At 39.0% G+C, this 20,695-nt stretch overlaps 1 long non-coding RNA gene across 1 annotated transcript in view; it reads left to right on the top strand.

Annotated features, from left to right (window-relative positions):
- The first annotated feature begins 2,656 nt into the window (after positions 1–2,656).
- Positions 2,657–20,695, top strand: part of LOC130853593 (uncharacterized) — a 156,432-nt gene continuing 138,393 nt past the window's right edge. Inside the window, exon 1 of the long non-coding RNA XR_009053818.1 lies at positions 2,657–2,727. This is a non-coding gene — a long non-coding RNA (uncharacterized LOC130853593). The remainder of the gene's footprint in view (positions 2,728–20,695) is intronic.

Here is a 20,695-nt window from a genome sequence, read left to right as displayed (position 1 = left end):
TGGAGCAAGAAACATAGTATTCCTGCAAGCAGGTAGACCTCAGGGGTAGAAGCAAATGTTTTTTCACAGTTATACAATCTGTCACACTTTCCCATTGCCTGGCCATAGCAGGCCTAGGTATTCCAGCCTAGTTGTAAAAATAGTGGCAAAGTCATAGCCATCCTGATTGAGGGAGGGGGGAGACTAAAATAAAGTCACAGTGTCAATTTAACTAAAGAGAATGAGCTGACATCTTTTACTGTTTCTTTCCATGTCTCCCTGCCAACCAACCTGGCCCTCCAAGGGGAAATTATGTATAGGATCTATATATTGGAGTCTGCCAGACCAGGGCTCAAATCTTGACTTTATCACATACCCTCCCTGTGAAAACTCAGGCAATTCTCTGAGCCTGTTTTCTCAGATAATAGTAGCTGTGCTAGCATTAATTAATATTGTAATATTTTTCCTAATGTATAATCCCCATATCTCTTATTATAACTCAGCTTATTTCCTTGTGCTCAGAACTCCATGTATATTACTTTGATAGATTTTCACATATTGGGAAAGTGTTATTTTGTCACCTGCCCCCATCTCCCCAACTTCCCAGGTTCTTCAAACCATGGAACTAGGAGCCTGTTTTCCTTAATAGATCCTGATCCCTAATTGTTACATTCACTCCCCTCTAGATTCTTTATTCTTTCAACAAGTAGCCCAAAGGAATACCCAGGAAGATGTGAGGAATAGTAAACAAAGTGGGGAGATTATTTTCTTGCTCTGAGACTGATAAGTATTTACATTAGATTTTGCTGACCATATTGTGTTGCTGAATTATTATTATTTTTGATGTTCTAGTTACTGAAAGTAGGAGAGAGGGGGGAGAACAAGTGAACAGAGCATTCTAGAGCCAGAATTTACCTCCTCATTGACAATCACTTTCTCCCCAGGGCTTGGGGGCCCCTGAGTGGAGGCCCAGCATTTGTCCAATGAGGAAATCAATCTGCTTTTTGTTCCCCATTCAAAAGGAAGTAACAAACGCTGAAAATGCTATTGCCCTGACAACCTGAGGATGTGCCTGTCTTCCTTGGGTGAGGCTCCTCTTTGTAGAGCCCTTGTGTGTTTCATAGAAAAATCGAGTCACATACTGACTTTTCAGTGAGATAGATGTTAGATACAGACAATTCTGCTGTGATTAAAACAACCTTATTCAAATGGACAAGACAAAAAATGTTATGTTTTAATACTCAGGGGTTTAGAGGTAGGTTGTAATGAACATTTGCTTTTGTTTTTTTCTTCTGTACATTGTTGTGTTTATTGGGCAGGTGGAAAAAATAATGCACCCTGAGGCAGATCATTCTTTCCGTTAGGTGGATAAATGAATGAAGGTGTGATCCTGAGCTCACTTTGACATCCTGGGTCACTAGGTCTCCAGTTTAAGGTGGGGTAAAGCTTTGTGAGGGATGGATAATCCTAAAGATTTTGTAGACCATTGAACTAGGAGAATTGTGTAAAACATTAAATCTAAGTGGATAGGAACAAAAAGGAATTTTCATATATCTGACTGAGCATAAATAGGGGCAAGGTGATGTTTTAGCACTCATCGTTGATGTGGATCATGTGTCTATAGGGAGTGGGAGTGAGAGACTCCTACTGGGGAGGCAGAAGCAATGGATTTTGGTTTGTAAATCGTCTTTGGACTGGTTTCAGGAAAGACACAGAACTTGGCAAATCTTAATGTCTACACGGAAGGCATTAAAGTTACCTTCTCAGGAAGGCCCCAGTAATAAAACATTCCCTATCTTTTTAAATGAATTTCAACTGTTTGAGGACTCAATAGCTAGTCTTCACTGGATTGCTGGTCGCAAGATTGACAATAGAATGCCTACTGGGCTGCAAAGTGAGACTGAAAAGAAATCTTTTTGTCTATTTGATCAGATTAGTTTGGTTGGTTTGACCAGTAGTTGCAAATTCAGCTGCAATCAGAAACTTTTTGAAAATGCACTTACCAAGCCCCACCTGGGATCCCTGGCATCAGAGATTCTGAGGCTGTTGAGTCGGAACCTGTATGCAAAAGCTTCCTGGGTGATTTTGACACATTGTCTCCGTGGAAAGTTTGGGAACCACTGGAGTACAGTATGTAGCTAATGAAATTTGTTCTACTGAAGGACCACTTTATTGATGAATGGAGAAACAACAAGCAAACCAACATACCAAAACCCAGTAAAATGGTTCCCTGTGTGTGAACTAACACCAGTTACTACTAAAGTACTAGTAGAGCAAGTAGATACATTTTGATCTGTGATTAATATTGACTATTAAAGAAAAATGACTGTCTCTGAGAAGGGTATTTTGGTTTAATTGAAAATATTTGTTGCTTGCAATTTGCCAGTCACTTTGCTAGTTTCTATGGAATATAAACATAAGCTTTAATTTCTCTTTTTATAGAGTTTATAATTCAATTGCTATTTTGAAAAGGTCTACTTACTCTTTTGGAATATTACGGAGGACCTGAGATTATGGGGTCAAGAAATATTCTCTTCAGATAGAATAGGTTAAGTTGCTTTATTTGGTTTGGGTGGAAGGAAGAGGGATTAAAAACACATTTGCTAACATAGTTACAGTAGACAGTGTCGATACTCGAAGCCATGACCTCCCTTTTTGTCTTCCTCCTGCTCTAGAACTCAGGGAAGCAGATGTCAGTATCTCCTGCTGCTGGACATAGCCACATGACCCACTTCTGGATGATGAGAGGTAAAGAGAAGTTTATTTTTAAGGTTTCTGGGAAGAAGAGTCAAAGATAAAACATCTATCATAAGTACACTGAGTTGCTCTACACTGCTTCCTGCTTCCTGTCTTTAAGGATATGTTACTTAGAGTTAGTATGACGTAGAGTCCCTTGCTGTCATCAGGAAATACCAAGAGAACGTGAGAGTCACCAACCCAGACACCTGACATTGCTAAAATTCTGAATCAAGGCCAAAAATTGCCTACCTTCTCTGTAAGAAAAATGAATCTTACATTAAGCCGGTATTTGGTTATTTGATACTTGCAGTCAAAAGAATTCCTAACAAATACAGTACAATGGAAAGCATGTTTCAACTGTTGGCTTTGTTTTAACCTTCAAGGTTTCAGAAAAAAAATGTCCGTAACTCCCTTTTCTGGCTCAGGGTATGGAATAAGATGGCATTGTGGTGAAGTTTGTTGTTTTTGTGTGCTCAATGTCCATTTCTCCTTCTTCTTGGTGATGTTATCCTGATTTCTCCTAAGGAGCTGCCCCTCTCTCACCCTCAGACCTTATGGTTTAGAGGCACTGACCCTACCCCTGTAACAGGATTGGATATGAGTCTTGGACTTGGCAAATCAGAGGTTTGCATCCCAGTGATTGTGACTGGTTCAAAGATAGGACAAGAAACAGAGAGATCAGATCCCAGTGGCAGTAGTCAAGCCCCTTAATTGAGAAATGCCTGAGCCTGGTCCAAATTCAGAAATTAATAGATGAGAAAATGTGTTCATTTGGCATGGGTAGTTTGAGTTAAATTTCTGAAACCAGCAACCAAATGAGGACTGACTTCTAAAACCGTGGCACCAGAGCCACTGCATTTTCATCATCAATGGCATCTGTGTTGGAGTGTTCTAACAGAAGCTTGGCCACAGATCAGGGATGCTATAAAGGGAATTCCAGCTTTGAGTCAGAAGTTAAAATATTAAGGTCTCTTTCAATCTTCAAGTTATATGTTACTATAAACATCCCATGTCTGTGGGGAGGTTATGGCAATGGGAGGATTATAGTGTCTCTAGGGATGGTGAGCAATCTGCTTTTGGAAAGTACATGCTTGATAAAAGCTAGATGAATTGAAGGGATTGTGGGATTTTGGCATTATGGAAATAATACCGGACTGTTAGTCTCAAAGCATAGATTCTGATTCCATTTCAGAACTGGGTCCCACTTTAAACCTTGGCTAGCTAGATTGATTTTAGCAGTCCTTAACCCATTGGTGACTCAATAAAATCATTTGTAAAATGGGAATGTAATTTCATGGTTGAAAGGAAACTTTGGGAAAAGAAAAATGTAGTGGCAGGGAAATATTGTTTATCAAGGATCTACTGTGGTCAAGCATTGTGATAGATGGTTTATCTTTAATTATTTTGTTTAATTGTTAAAGTGCAAAACATGTTATCGTCCCATTTTTTTCGGATGCAGTAATAGAAACTTAGGTAGGTTAATTAAATTTACCAGAAGTTATACAGCCTATGAATGGATGAGCTAGGCTTTGAAAATTGTTTCTGAGGTCAAAGGCTAAGTTCATATTTACCATACAAGTCTAGTTCAGACTCCTTATTTTATAGACATGCTTCAGCCTGAACAGTGAACGGGTGACAAATCTGGTACTAGGCCTCATGTTTCCAGGCCTCCATATACTCTGCTAAAGATACCTGCCCTGCCTGTCTCATTGAAATTGTCATTTGAAATCAGACAGTGGCTAGGAAAGTGATTTGAAGGGTATAATGTGCTATACACTATCACTTAGAACCCTGAACTTGAAAGCTCTCAGGTCTCTTTCTCTCTTTGTTTCTCTTCATCATTAGTCTTTGCTTCTTTCTGTGGGCCTTTCCCTTTCTTTGGAACTGGTTGTCTAGTGAGACTGGCACTATATCAGCCAGTAAATCCTGGACTCATTCCTTCTCAACTTTCCTTACAGAAGAATAGGCTGAAAGGAATTTAGAGGCTTGTCTCACTTGACAAGAAATATAGCTAATGGACAACTGCTAAAGTTGACTCAGTAGCTCTAGGATGTCAAGGAAAGCATTTTGATGATTCATTCCTAAACTTGTTTGAGCTGATAATAGTTTTTCTGTTACTTCGAGCTGAAGTGATGTTGCACCTCACTTAAACTGATCAGTTGAAGGACTATAGTAATTGGTCTAGGCATGGGTACTTGCCCAAGTCAGGTTAGACAGAGTCCTCCAGGAGCTTCTGAAAGTGAGGTGTAAAGAAAAAAGTTTTCTTCTGTGTATCACATGGCTACTCTTAGCTGCAAGAGAGGTTGAGAAATGAGTATTTAGCTTTCTAGCCTCTAGCGTAGAAGATGTTGTAGATGTTACCAATGTTATCCAGTTCTCCAACCCACTGTTATCCAGTTCCCCTTTACCTCCAGGAACACTTCCCTACCGGGTGAGGTTAAGTGTCATGCGGGTAGTTTTTCCCGACATGGCATATACAACATGTGTCATTTTTAGGCCAAAGCATTGAAGAGTTAGCATGTCTCTGTGCTCCCTCCCACATCACAGCAAGCATGGAAATGCTTGTTACTATGGGGTTGCCACAAGACCAAAGCATCCCTGCGTCCCTGAGCCCTAGTGTGAGGGACAGCTGCCCTACAGAGTTGCTTGGCTGTGCAGCATACTTGCATAGGTGGGAAATAAAGCTTTTTTTAAATTTAAATCACTGAAGTTTGGGGTTATTTGTTATCACAGCATAACCTAACTATCCTGATTAATACAGAAAGCAAGGGAAAGGAAAAGAGGTTTGGAAATAGGTAATATGTGAGCCACCTTGCAATGACTGCCAAGGTTCCACCATTAATTAATTAAACCATGTGTTAGAGTGAAACGGGGAGTGAAGGTATGCGTAGCAGAGACAGGACTACCGCGCCATTGCTATGAGCCTAGCTACCATATACCTGAATACACTACAGTTGTCAAATGAATTCTTCTGTATAGCCATCCAGAAAATAGGAAACACCACCCAGGCACCTTCTAGGTGCTGAGGACGTCTTGGTCAGTAAGGTAGATATGGTCCTTACGCTCATAGATTTTCTCTCAGAAAGCTCAGCTATTGAATAATTAATTACAAGTGTGTTAAGTGTATCAAAAATGTAAGTGTTGTTGGATAATATGGATTTGGGGGGATCAAGGGATGATTTCTGGAGGAAATGATATTTAAACCAAAATCCATGAATGAGAATATAATATTAGCTTGTCTCATAAGTAGAAATGGGAGAATTCTGTAGGCTGAGAAAACAGTAAAGGCTTAGCCACATGCTGAGAAACTTTGTCATATTCAGGAACCAAGAGAAGGCCAGTAAGACTAGAATATAGAAAACACAGGGAAAAGAAGGCCAGTTTTAGTGTCTGATTCATTTGGATATTTTCCTCCCCTTCTTACTCATTTATTGGGCTTCCTACTCCTGCATCCTGTGTTCGTTTTACCCATTTCCCTGGTAAGTCTGTAAGAACCTACGAGCGCACACTTTTCCTTGTCTGGCTTTCCGGAATGTATTTAGCCCTAGGCTGCCTGCCTGTTTTCTCACTGTAACTCTTCCATCTCCCTCTCTCTTTCCTCCACTTATTTCTCTTTTTAGCTAGCACAATATTCTGCCCAGGTCTTTGAGGAACACCCCCTTTAGTGAATCCATCTAAAAATTCATGTTCCTTTTAGAGAAATTCCAATCCAAAGAAATTTTACTCAGGGGGCCATCTGTAGCGTGCTGGGAATAGCACTTACTACTCATGCTGGAGAACAGCTGTGGGCTGCCCCTCTGTGTCTTGTTGGCTGGAGCCCTTAATCCTTCCAGCTTCATTCTGTTGAAATCCAATAGTCCTGAATGGCTGTATTCTTTGAACCCTTTTCTCACGATGCCAGATTCAATAACATTACCTGGCAGAGCCAAACTGCCTCTGAGCTTGTTTGGGTTTCTTTCATTTCATAGCACATATTGCTTCTGTTTGTTTGATTTCTTGTGGAGAATTTAATACCGACTGTAATCTGAATTTTGCAAAGAAAATTGACTGAATTCAAATTACTTGTGTGTAACAAATACCATCACCCTGCTAAATTGCTATTTGCAACAGTAAATATAAACTCAGATGCCTTTGGTTCGTCTAAGTGCAATAATTTTAGAACCCCCACCTAATGCATAAACTAGAGAACTTCAATTGAAAACTGAAACTGTGAGGTGAGTGAGACAAACTTTAAAGAGCAACTGTTCAGACTCCCTCTATTTTCTAAGTAAGAAAATGGTCAATGATATATTACTTGCATCTTCTACATAACGTTTCATGAATTGACTTGGCCAGTTGATGAACACATAATGGGCTTTCTTGAAGAGAAACTGTGGCACGCAACCGAATCAACTGTAGTGTCTGTTTCACCAGGGGGTGGAGAGAATCCGATACCAGTTCAGAAAGAAAGAAAGAAAAAAAAAAAAAAAAGCCAGAGCCCAAATTCTATACTCTCAGAATAAAAGTATTATTTGGAAAACGGCATATAAAGAAGCCCCAGTCAATGTTGTGTCTTGTTGTAAGTGATGTTAAGATGTAAGACCTATTTAAAGCCGGGCAATGCCTCAACCTTTTGATAAATTAATATTATCAGAGCAAATAAAGGAGAATTGTTCCTCTACTTGCATCACTTATGACACCAAATGTGTGGGTTTCCACGCCAGGAAAGTTTCCAAGTTTCTGCAGATACCAGCTGGGCGTCCAACAATTTAATTCAGTTCTGACACTACCAACATGCAGTTAGCGTCAGAACCCATAGGTTAAGGCTCAGTACTAAAAGACTGCCCCCCACTACAGACACAAACCACAAGTAGAGGGTCCCCAGGTTACCTACACTTCTGTCTGACTTGGCTACAAATTGGGGGTTTCTACAACTCCCTCCTCAGGTTCAGTAATTTTCTATAATGGCTCACAGAACTCAGAGAAGCACTTACATTTACCAGTTTATTATAATGGGTATGACACAGGCTACAGGGGAACAGCCAGTTGAAGGGGTGCACAGGGTGAGTCCTCAGTGGTCCTGAGCACAGGAGCTTCTGTTCCTGTGTGTGTGGAATGCACCACCCTCCCAGCGTGTGGGTGTGTTCACCAACATGGAAGCTCTCTGAACCCCAAAGTGTAGGGTTTTTGATGGAGGTTTCCCATGGAGGCATGATTGATTGTTAACTGAATTACCAGCCCCTCTCCCCTCCCTGGAGGATGGGATTGGGTGGGGCTGTAAGTTCCAAGCTTCTCATCATGGCTTAGTTTTTCTGGGGACCAACCAGCCCCCATCTTGAAGCTGTCCAGGAGCCTACCAAGAGTCTGCTCATTAGAATAAAAGATGCTCCTATCTCCCATGAAATTTCAAGTTATCTAGGAGCTCTGTGTCAGGAACCAGGGGCAGAGACCCAGTACGTAGGGCATTCTGAATTCTTTCTTATTTGGTCTAACCACCTAAAAAAGTCTTCACTCTGTTTAATCAAGAGTTCTACGTTTTTTTTTTTTTTTCCTTTTATGTATCTCCTTCTTATTCTGACATTGCAGTTTTCAAACTTATTTTTATTTAACTCCCAGTGCCCCTTCCAGTTTTGTTTTTTAGTGAAGCCCCCTCTGTTCCTGTGAAGTATGCTTTGGCTGGAGTGGGATTGAAGGTCCAGTAGCCTCACTTACACAGTCCCCGTACCTTTCTGTTCTTGCAGTGACTCCTAAAGGGCTCCATGGAATCCCTAATGCCTTGGGAAGTGCAGTTTAAAAACTACACCACAAATATAAATGATTCAAATATCTTTTGGCTAGGGGCAGCTTCCTTTCCTGTAGTTTATTTGTTTGGGGATAGTTTACTTGTTTTGGGATAGTGTACTTGGTTAGATTACTTGTTTTTTTGTTCTCACCTCTGGCTAGAGTATTGAAAATGTGTCTGGAATGCCCTGGACAAAATTTCTGGTGACATTGGAACTGTGCTTGGGTCACAGTTTTATATCTTGCTCTTCATGGGCTGGTCAAGTTCTCCTGAGACGTGTTTACCAGAAAGAGCTGAAGGCTGAGTAGCAGCTAAAACCTGACATATTGAAAACCAAAGGAAACCTGGGTAGGAAATGTCAAGGTATTGATTGAATCTTGAAATATGTGTGTATGTCTTATGTGTAAATTTTGAAAATAAAGTGAAGGAAATGAAAACAAAAATCTCCAAACAACTAAAAATCCCCTCCCCCCCAATCTCCGTCTCATATCGATCAGGGTAATTTTCACCTAAGTGTTAAACTATGCAAAATACTGGCAAATTTCTGAGTGTGTGAGATATGAACTAGATTCTTGTTTTGTATTATAACCTGATTCTTCTATACCTTAAAAAATATGAATGAAAACTCTTCATCTTATACCATTGTTACAAATCCTATCCTGTATTGGGAGGGGAGTACTGTATTAAAAGTGTGGAGAAGTAATGCAGGACCATAAGTTTTATTTCACTCTTGCTTTTTTTCACTTCCCTCAAAACATAAGCAGAACAGTTTAGAGGATGGTAATAGATGAGTAAGCTTTTCTTTTGAAACCTAAGATATCCCAGGGTATTTATTATCCTATGTACCAGAACCTTGACATCGTGGTAACAAAGGTCATTTGATTTTATAACTTCATTAACTTAATACCTAATGAAGTGGATTAATATGTTTGGCAGCTGTTGTGTTTTGTTGAGCACTAAACACAGAAGCATCAAAATCCTACTTAGCTTTATAAGTACTGGCAGAGCTGTTCTTTTTCCCAGGCTGAAAACCTGTGATTATCTCCTAAACATTCCATCTCAGAAAATATTCCAGTATGGTAACTTCTTATTTTTTTTTTTTTACATTTTCCTTTTTTCGTGCTGGAGAGATTTTCAGCAGTCTCAGAAGGCTAATCAACTTTCTCTGCATGAATGAACTTAATCTTCTTACATTTTAAGCTTATTCCATTCTAGGAAAAACTGTGTTTCCTCTCTACCTCACATTTGGACCAGTATGAAAGATGCAACCTTGCTGCCGTGAAAAGTTTTTCTCAAGGTGAATGTATTTAGTGAATTAAATGAATTCATTTGAGGCAGTAAAAACAAATTTGTATTTTGGTTCATTCATTTTTTTAAAAATTCATTCAGCAGTATTTATTGAACACCTATTTATTGAACTCTTGATTGTGGGCTAAGTACAGTACACCATTAAAACAAGGGTATTTTATACCAACATATAGTTTATCAAAAAATTTCCTTTCCAACTATGCACATGGTCTTAAGATTAGTTTAGGAGAGTGTTTAAATGGAAGATTAGATTAAATGGTTTAAGCTTTATGATTAAGCTGTAATTATTTTATGGCATTACCTTATTGTTTTGAATGTTTCCTCACTGATGAGTGAAGAATCAGTTTATGTACCTGGCTCCTGATGGTGGAGGATGAAATAATCTGGTTATAGGACTGATATCTGGCTGGTTTGCACTTGTTACGTGTGTAGTTCACAGTCGTATCTGTTTTGATTGGTGCGTTCTCCTGCCATAGTGAATGTTAACATGATTTGAATATCATCCCTGACTGTGTATCATTTCTTGTATCAGGAAAGGTACAGAATTTATTTGAAAGGCTCTTGGGCCACTGTGAATATAAGGCAGTCATGTTTTATTTCAGGAAATTTCCTTTTAATAGCAATTTAGAAGAATTTACGGCAGACATAATTTTTGAATATTCAGAAGAAATATAAAATCTTGCATTGAAAAAAATAAATTGGAAAAGTTCCCACGGTACTTTTTTCTTAGTCAGACCAGGTTGGTTTATTCTGCTTTGTTATGAAAAGCTCTCTTTTTATTCTCAGTCTCTCTTCTGCTCTTTTTTTCACCAGCTTTCTTCACTCCTTTCTAGTGAGAAGGACCTTGAACTTAAAAAGAAGAAAGTTTGCTTCTTTGGGCCTCAGTTTCTTCCTCTATAGAATGGATATGAATGTTCCAGATAGGAATTTTATAGACCATAGATTCAGGTTTGCTTAGACTATCATTTTATTTTTCTGTTAGAAATTACTGGCCATTTCAAGGTCCAAAACCGCTTGGTTGAGAAAATGTAATCCTGCCATTTGAGTTCTTTGGTATTGTGTCTGTCATTGTTTGCTGGTAAATAATAAATTTAGAGTTTAGGTCTCCTCCACCTCTTCCCAGACTTGGTGGTGGGGTAGGTGTGTTTATGTGTACTTAGGCATTCTGAAGAGTCGGGGAGAGCATTGCTGCTGGCCTTGGTGAGGTGTCAGCTCGTCCTGTGTGTCCTTGGTTGCTGGCATCTAGACAACTCTCAATCAGATTTCCATAGCCTTGGTCTGCCTCCTCTCTGATTCTTAGTCCACGCAGGCACCTGTGCCTACTTGCTTCTCCTTTTGGCCATGAGGTCCCTTTGGAGCCACTCACTCTCTTGGCAACTTCTGTGGACACAGAAAGGTTTGCCAAGCTACTGTTCATGGCTGGAATTTAAGCTTTGGCTTTTTCCTCCAATATTTTATTGTGGGAAATTTCTAACAAGCAAAAAATATTGAAACGGATTTCACACTGAACACACATGTACTACCACATTTTACTATACTTGCTTTTTTGTCAAATATCTATCCATTTGTCTATCCCTCTGTGGTAGGCAGAATACTGGTCTGCCCAAAGATGCCATGTTCTAGTCCCTGAAACCTGTGAATGTGTTACCTTACATAGCAAAAGAGACTTTATAGATGTGATTTTGGTAAGGAACTTTCATTTTACCCCAGTGAAATTCATTTCAGACGTAAGATAATAAATTTGTGTTGTTTTAAGCCACTAAATTTCTTGTAGCAGCAATAGGAAACCAATACACCATCTAGCCATCCATTCATTCATCAATCCATCTTCTTAAACCTTTTACACATTTGAAATGTACATTTCCCCTCCTAATACTTTAGCATGTTTATCATCAATAAGAGGTCATATTTGTTGATGGTTCTTTTTTCTTTTGAGGTGAAATTAACACACAATGAAATGAATAAATGTTTAGATTTTCATAGGTTCCAGAAATGCTTAAATTTGTGCAATCCAAACCCCAATAGAGATAGGAAACATGTAACCATCACTCCAGGAAGTTTCATCGATTCCTTCCCAGTAAGTCCTCCCTCCTCACCCAGGTAACAGTTGTTCTGACTTTTTGCCTCTTCTAGAACTTTACATAAATGGAACTGTGTATTATGCACTCCTTTGTGTGAGACTTCCTTCTCTCAGCATAATGTTTTTGATTTCATCATGTTCTTGCATCTGTCAATAGTGTGTTACTTCTTTACTGCTTAATAGTATTCCGCTACGTGAATATGACACATTTATTTGTCCATTCTTCAGTAAGTGGACACCTAGGCTGTTTCCACATTTTGGTTTTTACGAGTATAACTGATATGAACATTTTTGTGCAGGTCTTTTTTGTGAACATATGTTCTCATTTTTTTGGGTAAATATCCAGGAGGGAAATTGATGGGCAAGTTCAGTTTAGTTTTAGAAACTTCTAGAACCTTTTCCATGGTGGTGATACAATTTTACACCCAGTTGCTCTATATCTTCTTCAACTTTTGATGTTGGCAGTCTTTTAAATTTTAGCTATTGTGTAGGATATGCAGTCGTATCTCATAGTGACTTTAATTTGCATTTATTTGATGACTCATGATGTATGCCAAGCTTTGCCTATTGAAGCTAAAGAGCCCAGCTTCTTGTAAATCAAAAACTTTGTCTATTTAGAAACTGAAGTGACCCTTATATCCTTAATACACAAAAAGAGTTATCTGGTCCTATGCAAAGTAATGAGGAGAGTGAGGTACGAGCGGGGGAACTGTCCTAGGTTAATAACTCAGGGTTCTTTCCTGCTGCAAATATCTATCCTCCTAAGGCTTCCCTGGTGGTCCAGTGGTTAGGACTCCATGCTTCCACTGCAGGGGGCATGGGTTCGATCCATGGTCAGGGAACTAAAATCCCACATGCCACAAGGGGCAGCCAAAAAAAAAAAAAAATCTATTCTCCTTAGCTTACAGGCTCAGTGTGAGGAGCAAATGAGATGATTGAAATGTGAGGTGTCATTATTTCAATTTTACTAGAATAAAGACTAAGATTTTTGTTCTTTTTGGAAACTCTTAAACGTATGTTATCACTTCTTAATCTTGATTTGGGGACCATTTTGGTTACCCTAAATGAGGAAAGAGGGGAAAATAATCAATGCAAGGGAGCACTAGATAGTTAAAACTGTCCATATTTTCTAAGGTACATTTGGAGAAACCTGTCAGAGCAGCTTAACTGAAGAACAGAATATTTACTTGTGTGTTCTACAGAATGAATGTATTGTTTAGATGTGGGGTGCCTATATATTTATCAAAATTCTCCAAGACCTCCAGTTTTGAAGGGATGTGCTAGTTTTAGATTTCAACCATTTAACTGAGACCCCATTCAAATGGGAAAACATTTTTATTATATCATCAGTACTGAACACATGATTTCTTCTTTTCCTTTTTTTATTCTCTTTGTGTCTAGATTTATCATGACCCTTCTGTACTACAGAAACTCAGCTCCAGGCAAAGTTTTACAGCACAAAGTGTTCACAAACCAATTCTATCTCCTGCCAAAGTGAAGAAAAATCTGATTTTTAGAGGGAAAAAATATCTATACCTATCTCCCTCAAGGGAGAATAATGCATTAGAAAGAATAGAAAGATGTTATTTTCCCTCTGCTTTTCTGACCCCCTCCTGATTTTTTTTTTTTTTTTTTTTTTGGTCTCAGCTTCTCTTTGAACTCAACAGGGATTTTTCCTTAAACAACAAACACTCCTGTATCCTTAAGTTCAGCCACCACCTTCTCTGTTTAAAGAAATATATTTCACATGTCACGGCGATAGGGAAGCCAGTATTGTAGTCTTTTCCAAAATACTTAAAAAAAAATGAACTGTGTATACCCAGAGAATTTTCACTGTGATTTCAAATCGTTGGATCTCACTGCTCAGTCATAAGGCCTAAGTTCTTACTTCTTTGGTGGCAATTTGAAACTTTTTGGTTAACTTTACCAGTGAACTCGAAGAACTCCATGTAATGTGGGCCTATGCTACAACTTAGCTTGTGAAATGCATTTCCTATTTTTAGTCTTCTGTCACATTCTGAAAATCTCTTCTCAGCTAAAAAATTCTGACTTTTGATCAATAGCGCATTTCTTAACCTTTCAGTCTTGACTTACTCCTGTGTTGTGCATACTTAATTGGTGTGTGTGTTGGGGGGCGGGGGTTGAGGGTGGGGGGTAACAGCTGGGAAGTTATGTGCATTTCTCTCTCAATTATTTTCAGGTTATTGAGGATGACTGAGTGAACCATTTAAAAATTTCAAGGGGGGTGTGACCTATTAAAAAATAAGTGAACTTGTGCTTAAACCAAATGATTAAAATTTCAAAATTGAGACTGAATAGAAATGTCAAATATTCTCCTTACATTTTGAGAACATTCTGCCAGATAATGCGTTGCATAGGAGTCTGTTTTTGTTTTTTTTTTTTTTCTGGAATGGAATGCCTAACTGAAGCCAAATTAGAAATATCTAAATGTAAAACTTATGGGAATTCAATATTTTGGTTGTTAATTTAGAATCACAAACAAAAGTTGTATAGATGTATACAGATACATGTTTTTCAATTGATATACAAAATACCATGTTGAATTTCTGAACTTAAAAATGTGTGCATTGAAGTAATTGTTCTATTATGTTTTGCATTTATATGGAGTATGAAAAATAATATATTATCTGACATTGTTCCAATTTCAACTATTCTGTTTAGTTGTCCCAATAGGTAAACTAGTATTTATTAGATTATGATATAGGCAACATATTGCGGTCAATTGGAAATTAAGAAAAAAAAAAGAAAATAGGGGAAATAAATTTGTTTTCTGAGCTGAAAACAATGGGTTAGAGCAGAGGGAGGTAGTTCCCTTCCAGAGATGCAATGGCTTCTGGATGGAGGAACACTAGATTATTTTTTGATTGACAGTATTAATGTGTAGTGAGAAACTGTTCATTAACCCATGTTTGCAGTTAATACATGGCATTGTTTTCCTGTAAGTCTATTTGCCTTCTGATTTGAGCTCCCATTTCTCCCAAATATTAGAAATTTAATTTCACTTTGTTCAGGTATCTACATCCTTCTCTTTACCCATGGAGACAGGGACAGGGCCCTGGCACCTTTGTTTGGGGACAGACCAGCATCTAATATCTTGTGACCTAATGCTCTGGCTCCTCTTTCACCCCCAGATCAGGCAACTTATCTAGTGTCTGGGACGGGAAGTCCTGTTCTTACAGCATCACAGTCTTCCCAATCTATCATCTTGGCAGGATTCTTCCTTCTCCCCACAGAGCGTAAACTATTGAAACTCAAAAACCAAGAAAACTTCTTTTCTTTGGCCTTCTGCTCTGTCATCCCATCCCCAGAGGCAATGAGTACGGAAAACCTAAGTTCCCGGATGGGAGAAGGTTTAAGGGATACCAGAAAATGTTGGGGGAAAATTCACATACTAACATTTCAGAACATTATCTTGCTGTTCGTGTAAAGAATGTGTCAGTGGGTTGGTAGGATGGTGGTGTGGAAATGTCAAGGAGGTGTCTGAGTTGGCTGAGGAGGGACTGCATAGGAAAAAGACAGAGCTCTAAAGGACTCCCTTGGGACCTATCTCCTGGTCCCTGAGCGGTTATATCTTTATTGTAGAGACAGATGCAACATTCTGTCTGAACCTGCTGGTATTAACCATTTAAACCATAGAATTCACTGTCTCCATTCTGCTCTTATCATTACAAGTGGTAATGAAAACTCCAGACAGTTTCACTTTCCACGTGCCTTCCTTTCAGGGAGACAGTGGGCTGGTCAGAACTGTGTAAATGTTTGCCTCATCAATGTATAGGATCCTAATTTGAAATGAATACATTGGCTTTCTACTTTATGAATATTACAAGCTCCCTGGACACTCCTGATTTCACATTCTTGATTTCCTGCCAATCGTTGACCTTCTGGAGTAAGATGTGATTCGGGAGAAAGCCAGGAGCCTCTACCTGGCTCCCTATGGAGCACCCAGTAGAGAAAACACTAGAGTTGCTACTGAATCGATTTCTTGTGCAAGTGAAGGTCAGTTCAGGGATTTTTATTTTGTATTTTGTGTGTGTGTCACTTGAATCTCCTGAGACCAACCTCCACTGGCTTTTGTTCCCACTTGCTCACTCAGGACTTTAGTCTTCCTGGTCTCCTTCCTCCAAGGCTTCAGGAAATTTCTAGCTATCTCCAATGAATTTATAAATCATCCAGTTACAACATGGCATATACCAAGCTGCTTCTCCTGCCAGGTACATTCACTAAATATACTCACTCTGAATTTATACAAAACACACTACCAGCTAACGGTTGTGTAGTAATAATTATATGCCAGGCAGTATGTTAATCACTTCTGCACGTCAACTTGTTCACGTCTCACAAAAACACTATGTTTTGGATTGAATAGTGTCCTCCCAAAAAGGTATGTTGGTGTCCCAACCCTAATACCTCAGAATGTGACCTCATTTGGAACTACAGTTTTTATAGACGTAAACAAGTTAAAATGAGGTCATTAGAATGGGCTCTAATCCGCTATGACTGGTATCCTTATAAAAAGGGAAAATGTGACCACAGGGACAGACATGCACAGAGGGAAGGCACACAGGGAGAACACCATGTGAAAACAAAGGCAGAGATTGCAGTGATACCTCTACAAGCCAAAGGTGGTCAGCAAACCACCAGACGCTAGGAGAGAGGCATAGAACAGATTATCCCTCACAGCTCCCAGAAGGAACCAACACTGCCAACACCTTGATTTTGGACTTCTATCCTCCAGAATTGTGAGAAAATACATTCCTATTATTTAAGCCATCCAGCTTTAGGTACTTTGTTATGGCAGCCTTGGGAAATTAATACACTCTATGAGGGAGGTACTATTAATTGTTACCATTTTGCAGGTGAAGAAACTGAGGCACAGAGGAATTAAGGAATTTGCCAGCAGGCGAGTGATTCAAACCCATGCACTCTGACTCTAGTATCTGTGCTTTTACCCATTTTACCAAATCGCCTCATGTCTTTTTTCTAGTTAAGGACCTTTCATTTCTTAAAGCTTTTCACGTTCTTTTGACTGACTTTGCCAGGCAGCACTGCACACACCCCTTCCTCTGTAGTCTCCCATGGGGCACGGTGGCCTTGAGTTGCCCAGAGCTGCGCTGTGGTCGGGGGTGCAGCAGGAGAAAGCCTCCCTTCTGCTGGCAGCTTTCTAAAGTAGCGCTGCCTGAGCCCTGGGTTTGGTAGTGTTTTCAGGGAAGCACTTCTTTTGGATTTTAATTCTAGCTCTCGCTCCCAAGGATCTGGACATGAATCAGTGGGGAGAGGGTATAGGACACGGATAAATGTGAGTGCTGGCTCACATTAAGTTCTTCATCTCACCTCACTATGTTCACTGAATTATTAACTGGGTCATGTATTGAGTTGGCCAAAATGTTTGTTTGTGTTTTTCTGTAAGATGGTTCTAGTAGCACTTAGTTGTCTTTAACTTCATTCAAAACAATTTTGTTAGATTGTATGTGACAGCTGTCATAACAGCGTGGATTTAAATAGACACTCACCAAAACTGGTGAATTTTTGTGTAGCCATTTTAATATTGAAGATGGAAGAAAAGCAACATTTTCAGCATATTATGCTTTATTATTTCAAGAAAGGTAAAAACACAACCAAAATGAAAAGATTTGTGCAGTGTATGGAGAAGGTGCTGTGACTGATCTAAAGTGTCAAATATGGTTTGTGAAGTTTAGTGCTGGAGATTTCTCACTGGATGATGCTCCACAGTCGGGTAGACCAGTTGAAGTTGATAGTGATCTAATCGAGACATTAATTGAGAACAATCAACATTATACCACACGGGAGATAGCCCACATACTCAAAATATCCAAATCAAGTGTTGAAAATCATTTGTACCAGCTTGGTTATGTGAATCACTTTGATGTTTGTGTTCCACAGAAGTTAAGCGACAAAAACCTTCTTGACTGTATTTCTGCAAGCGATTCTCTACTTAAACATAACGAAAACATTTCGTTTTAAAACAAATTGACAGGTGATGAAAAGTGGATACTGTACAATAATGTGGAACAGAAGAGATCATGAGGCAAGTGAAATGAACCACCACCAACCACACCAGAGGCTGGTCTCCATCTAATGAAGGTGATATTGTGTATATGGTGGGATTGGAAGGGAGTCCTTTATTATGAGCTCCTTCCAGAAAACTAAACAATTAATTCCAAGTACTGCTCCTGGTTAGACCAACTGAAAGCAGCACTCGATGAAAAGCATCCGGAATTAGTCAACAGAAAACACATAATCTTCCATCAGGATAAAGCAAGACCACATGTTTCTTTGATGACCAGGCAAACACTGTTACAGCTTGGCTGGGAAGTTCTGATTCATCCGCTGTATTCACCAGACATTGTACCTTTGGATTTCCATTTATTTCGGTCTTTACAAAATTCTCTTAACAGAAAATATTTAAATTCCCTGGAATACTGTAAAAGGCACCTGGAACAGTTCTTTGCTCAAAAAGATAAAAGGTTTTGGGAGAATAGAGTTATGAAGTTGCCTGAAAAATGGCAGAAGGTAGTGGAACAAAAGGGTGAATACATTGTTCAATAAAGTTCTTGGTGAAAATGAAAAATGTGTCTTTTATTTTTACTTAAAAACCAAAGGCACATTTTGGCCAACCCAGTATGTGTATGTCATATGTGCACACGCCTACATGGAGAAAAACACACATCAGGTTGCTGGTTAAGAGGTGTGCCTGAGAGACAAGAAAAGCTACTTATTCACAATAAGGTCACTTTGTGGGGGTAGCAGCATGTTTATTTAAAATTATGGATGTGTACCCATGGAGGTATATATAATCACCAAAATGTTAATAATGATTATTGCAGGGTCATAGAATTCCAGATGAATTTTTTCCTTCTACATTTCTGTGGGATGAATGGTAGTTATTTTTCTCGTAATGGCAGCTCCCATGAAGAGCACAGAAGTGATAAAGTCAGTATTGCTTCTTTTGTATTGGATTCATAAATTGTCTTGACCACAAGATTTCTGAATCTCCTTCACTATCTTCCTGTAAAGTATATGTTTCTTTTTCTTTAAAATCATCTTGAAGATTAGAAGTGTGTTGCACAGGATAAGTACTTAGATGAGATCTGAAGAGGTGATATTCAATGAATCATCAGAAGATGAAAATGCGACTGCTCTTAAAAAGTCACATGATTAGGCTCTCTTCTGTCTCTTTCATTTGGACAGGCTGAGTGACTCCGTGACATAGAGTAAGATCCCCTCCTTCCTCACCCATTCATTTGTGCTTGGCCATATGGATCATAATGACTGAGGCAATCTGTTCAGGAACCTCTGCCCATATTACTGGGCAACACACACCAGTCTTGCAGCAAATGAGTACTGGCAGGTTGTCATCAAAATAATAAGCCTGTGGTCCAAAGGGAATACAGTTGGTGTTCTTTATAAAGAGTTATGGTACTGTTTTGCAGACTGAAACCTCCAATATCTAAAAAGCATCATGTTGTAAATATTCCTCTATTTGGCGCGTAGAGTTAGAGAGCACCCCTCACACCTATCTGGTTTTCAAGGTCAGTGAATTTTGTAAAATTCTTTGCCAAGTAGCTGCTGTGATATGAATAAATTTATGTGAAAATGAACTCAGCCAGCCAGTTATTGAACAAGATTTTTTTAATGGAATGTACTGACAGGAGAGAAGAAAAGGCAAACATAAAGGGTGAATAATAACCTAATGAAAAGACTATTTTTTTTTCCCTTCAGTTCAGGGGAAATAGTAATCTATTTTTTAAAGACAAACTTTCAAAAATCAAAAGGGAAGGAAAAGGGAACTGCAACTCTGTTGAGATAGAGGAAATAAATAAAGCATTTCCAAGGAGAAAAAAATTATCTGCATGAATATAACAAAACAGCAATAAATACTTAAGTTGTTTAATTTTTTTCAAATACAGGAGGGTATGAAGAAATGCAAAACAAAAAATGTATGACAGGTTTAACTACATTTTTTCTCAAATTATATTAAGAACCTCCTCCAGAATACCCAGGTGCAACAAAAATAAGTTTCTTAAAGATGCCAAGTTTTTAAGGAAAAGAAATAACTTTGCTTCAGGTGGTCCAAAAGGGGAACCATAAAAGCCACCTAGTTCTAAAATAGTTCCCTGCTTCATCCAGTTTCCTCCCAAAAGAAAAAGGAGTATGGGGCTTTGGGAGGATGAAAGCTCAATACGTCAAACTAGAAATTGCATTTAATCTGTTTCATTAAATGACTTTTTTTTTTTTTTTTTGGTCAGAGCTGTCTAAGAATCTCTCTGATCCTGTTTTCAAAGTTCAAAGTGCTTGCCAAGATTTTGTGAACTGTCTAGCTGCTTATATCCCGATGTCTCCTCTACTTCTGGGCTTTTACTTCTCCATTGTCTGCATCTGTCTGCCTTGTATATTCCCAGATGCCAAACTCAGCCCCTTCTTCATCACACACACACACACACACACACACACACACACACACACACACACACACACACACACACACACACACCCCTACCTACTTGTAGAGACAGCATGTTTAGCAAAAGTGTGATGGTGCTCATGAAGGTGGTGTTTGTGAGGCAGCAAATAGTAACTTCAAAGGAAACCTTAGACACTCCGATTTTAAAATGCTACTGATTATCCCCAACCTGGTTTCTCCGTCTGCTTCATTGAGGTCTTGTTTTCATCAGCCTCAGCCCTATGAGCTCGCATTCATGGATCACTCCCAGGAACTCCGAGATCTTTCCAGCTCTCCTCACCTCCTACTCCTGACCTCTGCTCCTGGGCAGTTTCACCTAAATTCA

This window comes from Hippopotamus amphibius, chromosome 5 (assembly GCF_030028045.1).
Source record: "Hippopotamus amphibius kiboko isolate mHipAmp2 chromosome 5, mHipAmp2.hap2, whole genome shotgun sequence".
NCBI classification, from domain to species: Eukaryota; Metazoa; Chordata; class Mammalia; order Artiodactyla; family Hippopotamidae; genus Hippopotamus; species Hippopotamus amphibius.
Note: the sequence above shows the minus strand (reverse complement) of the source record. Positions and strands in the feature narration are given on the sequence as shown.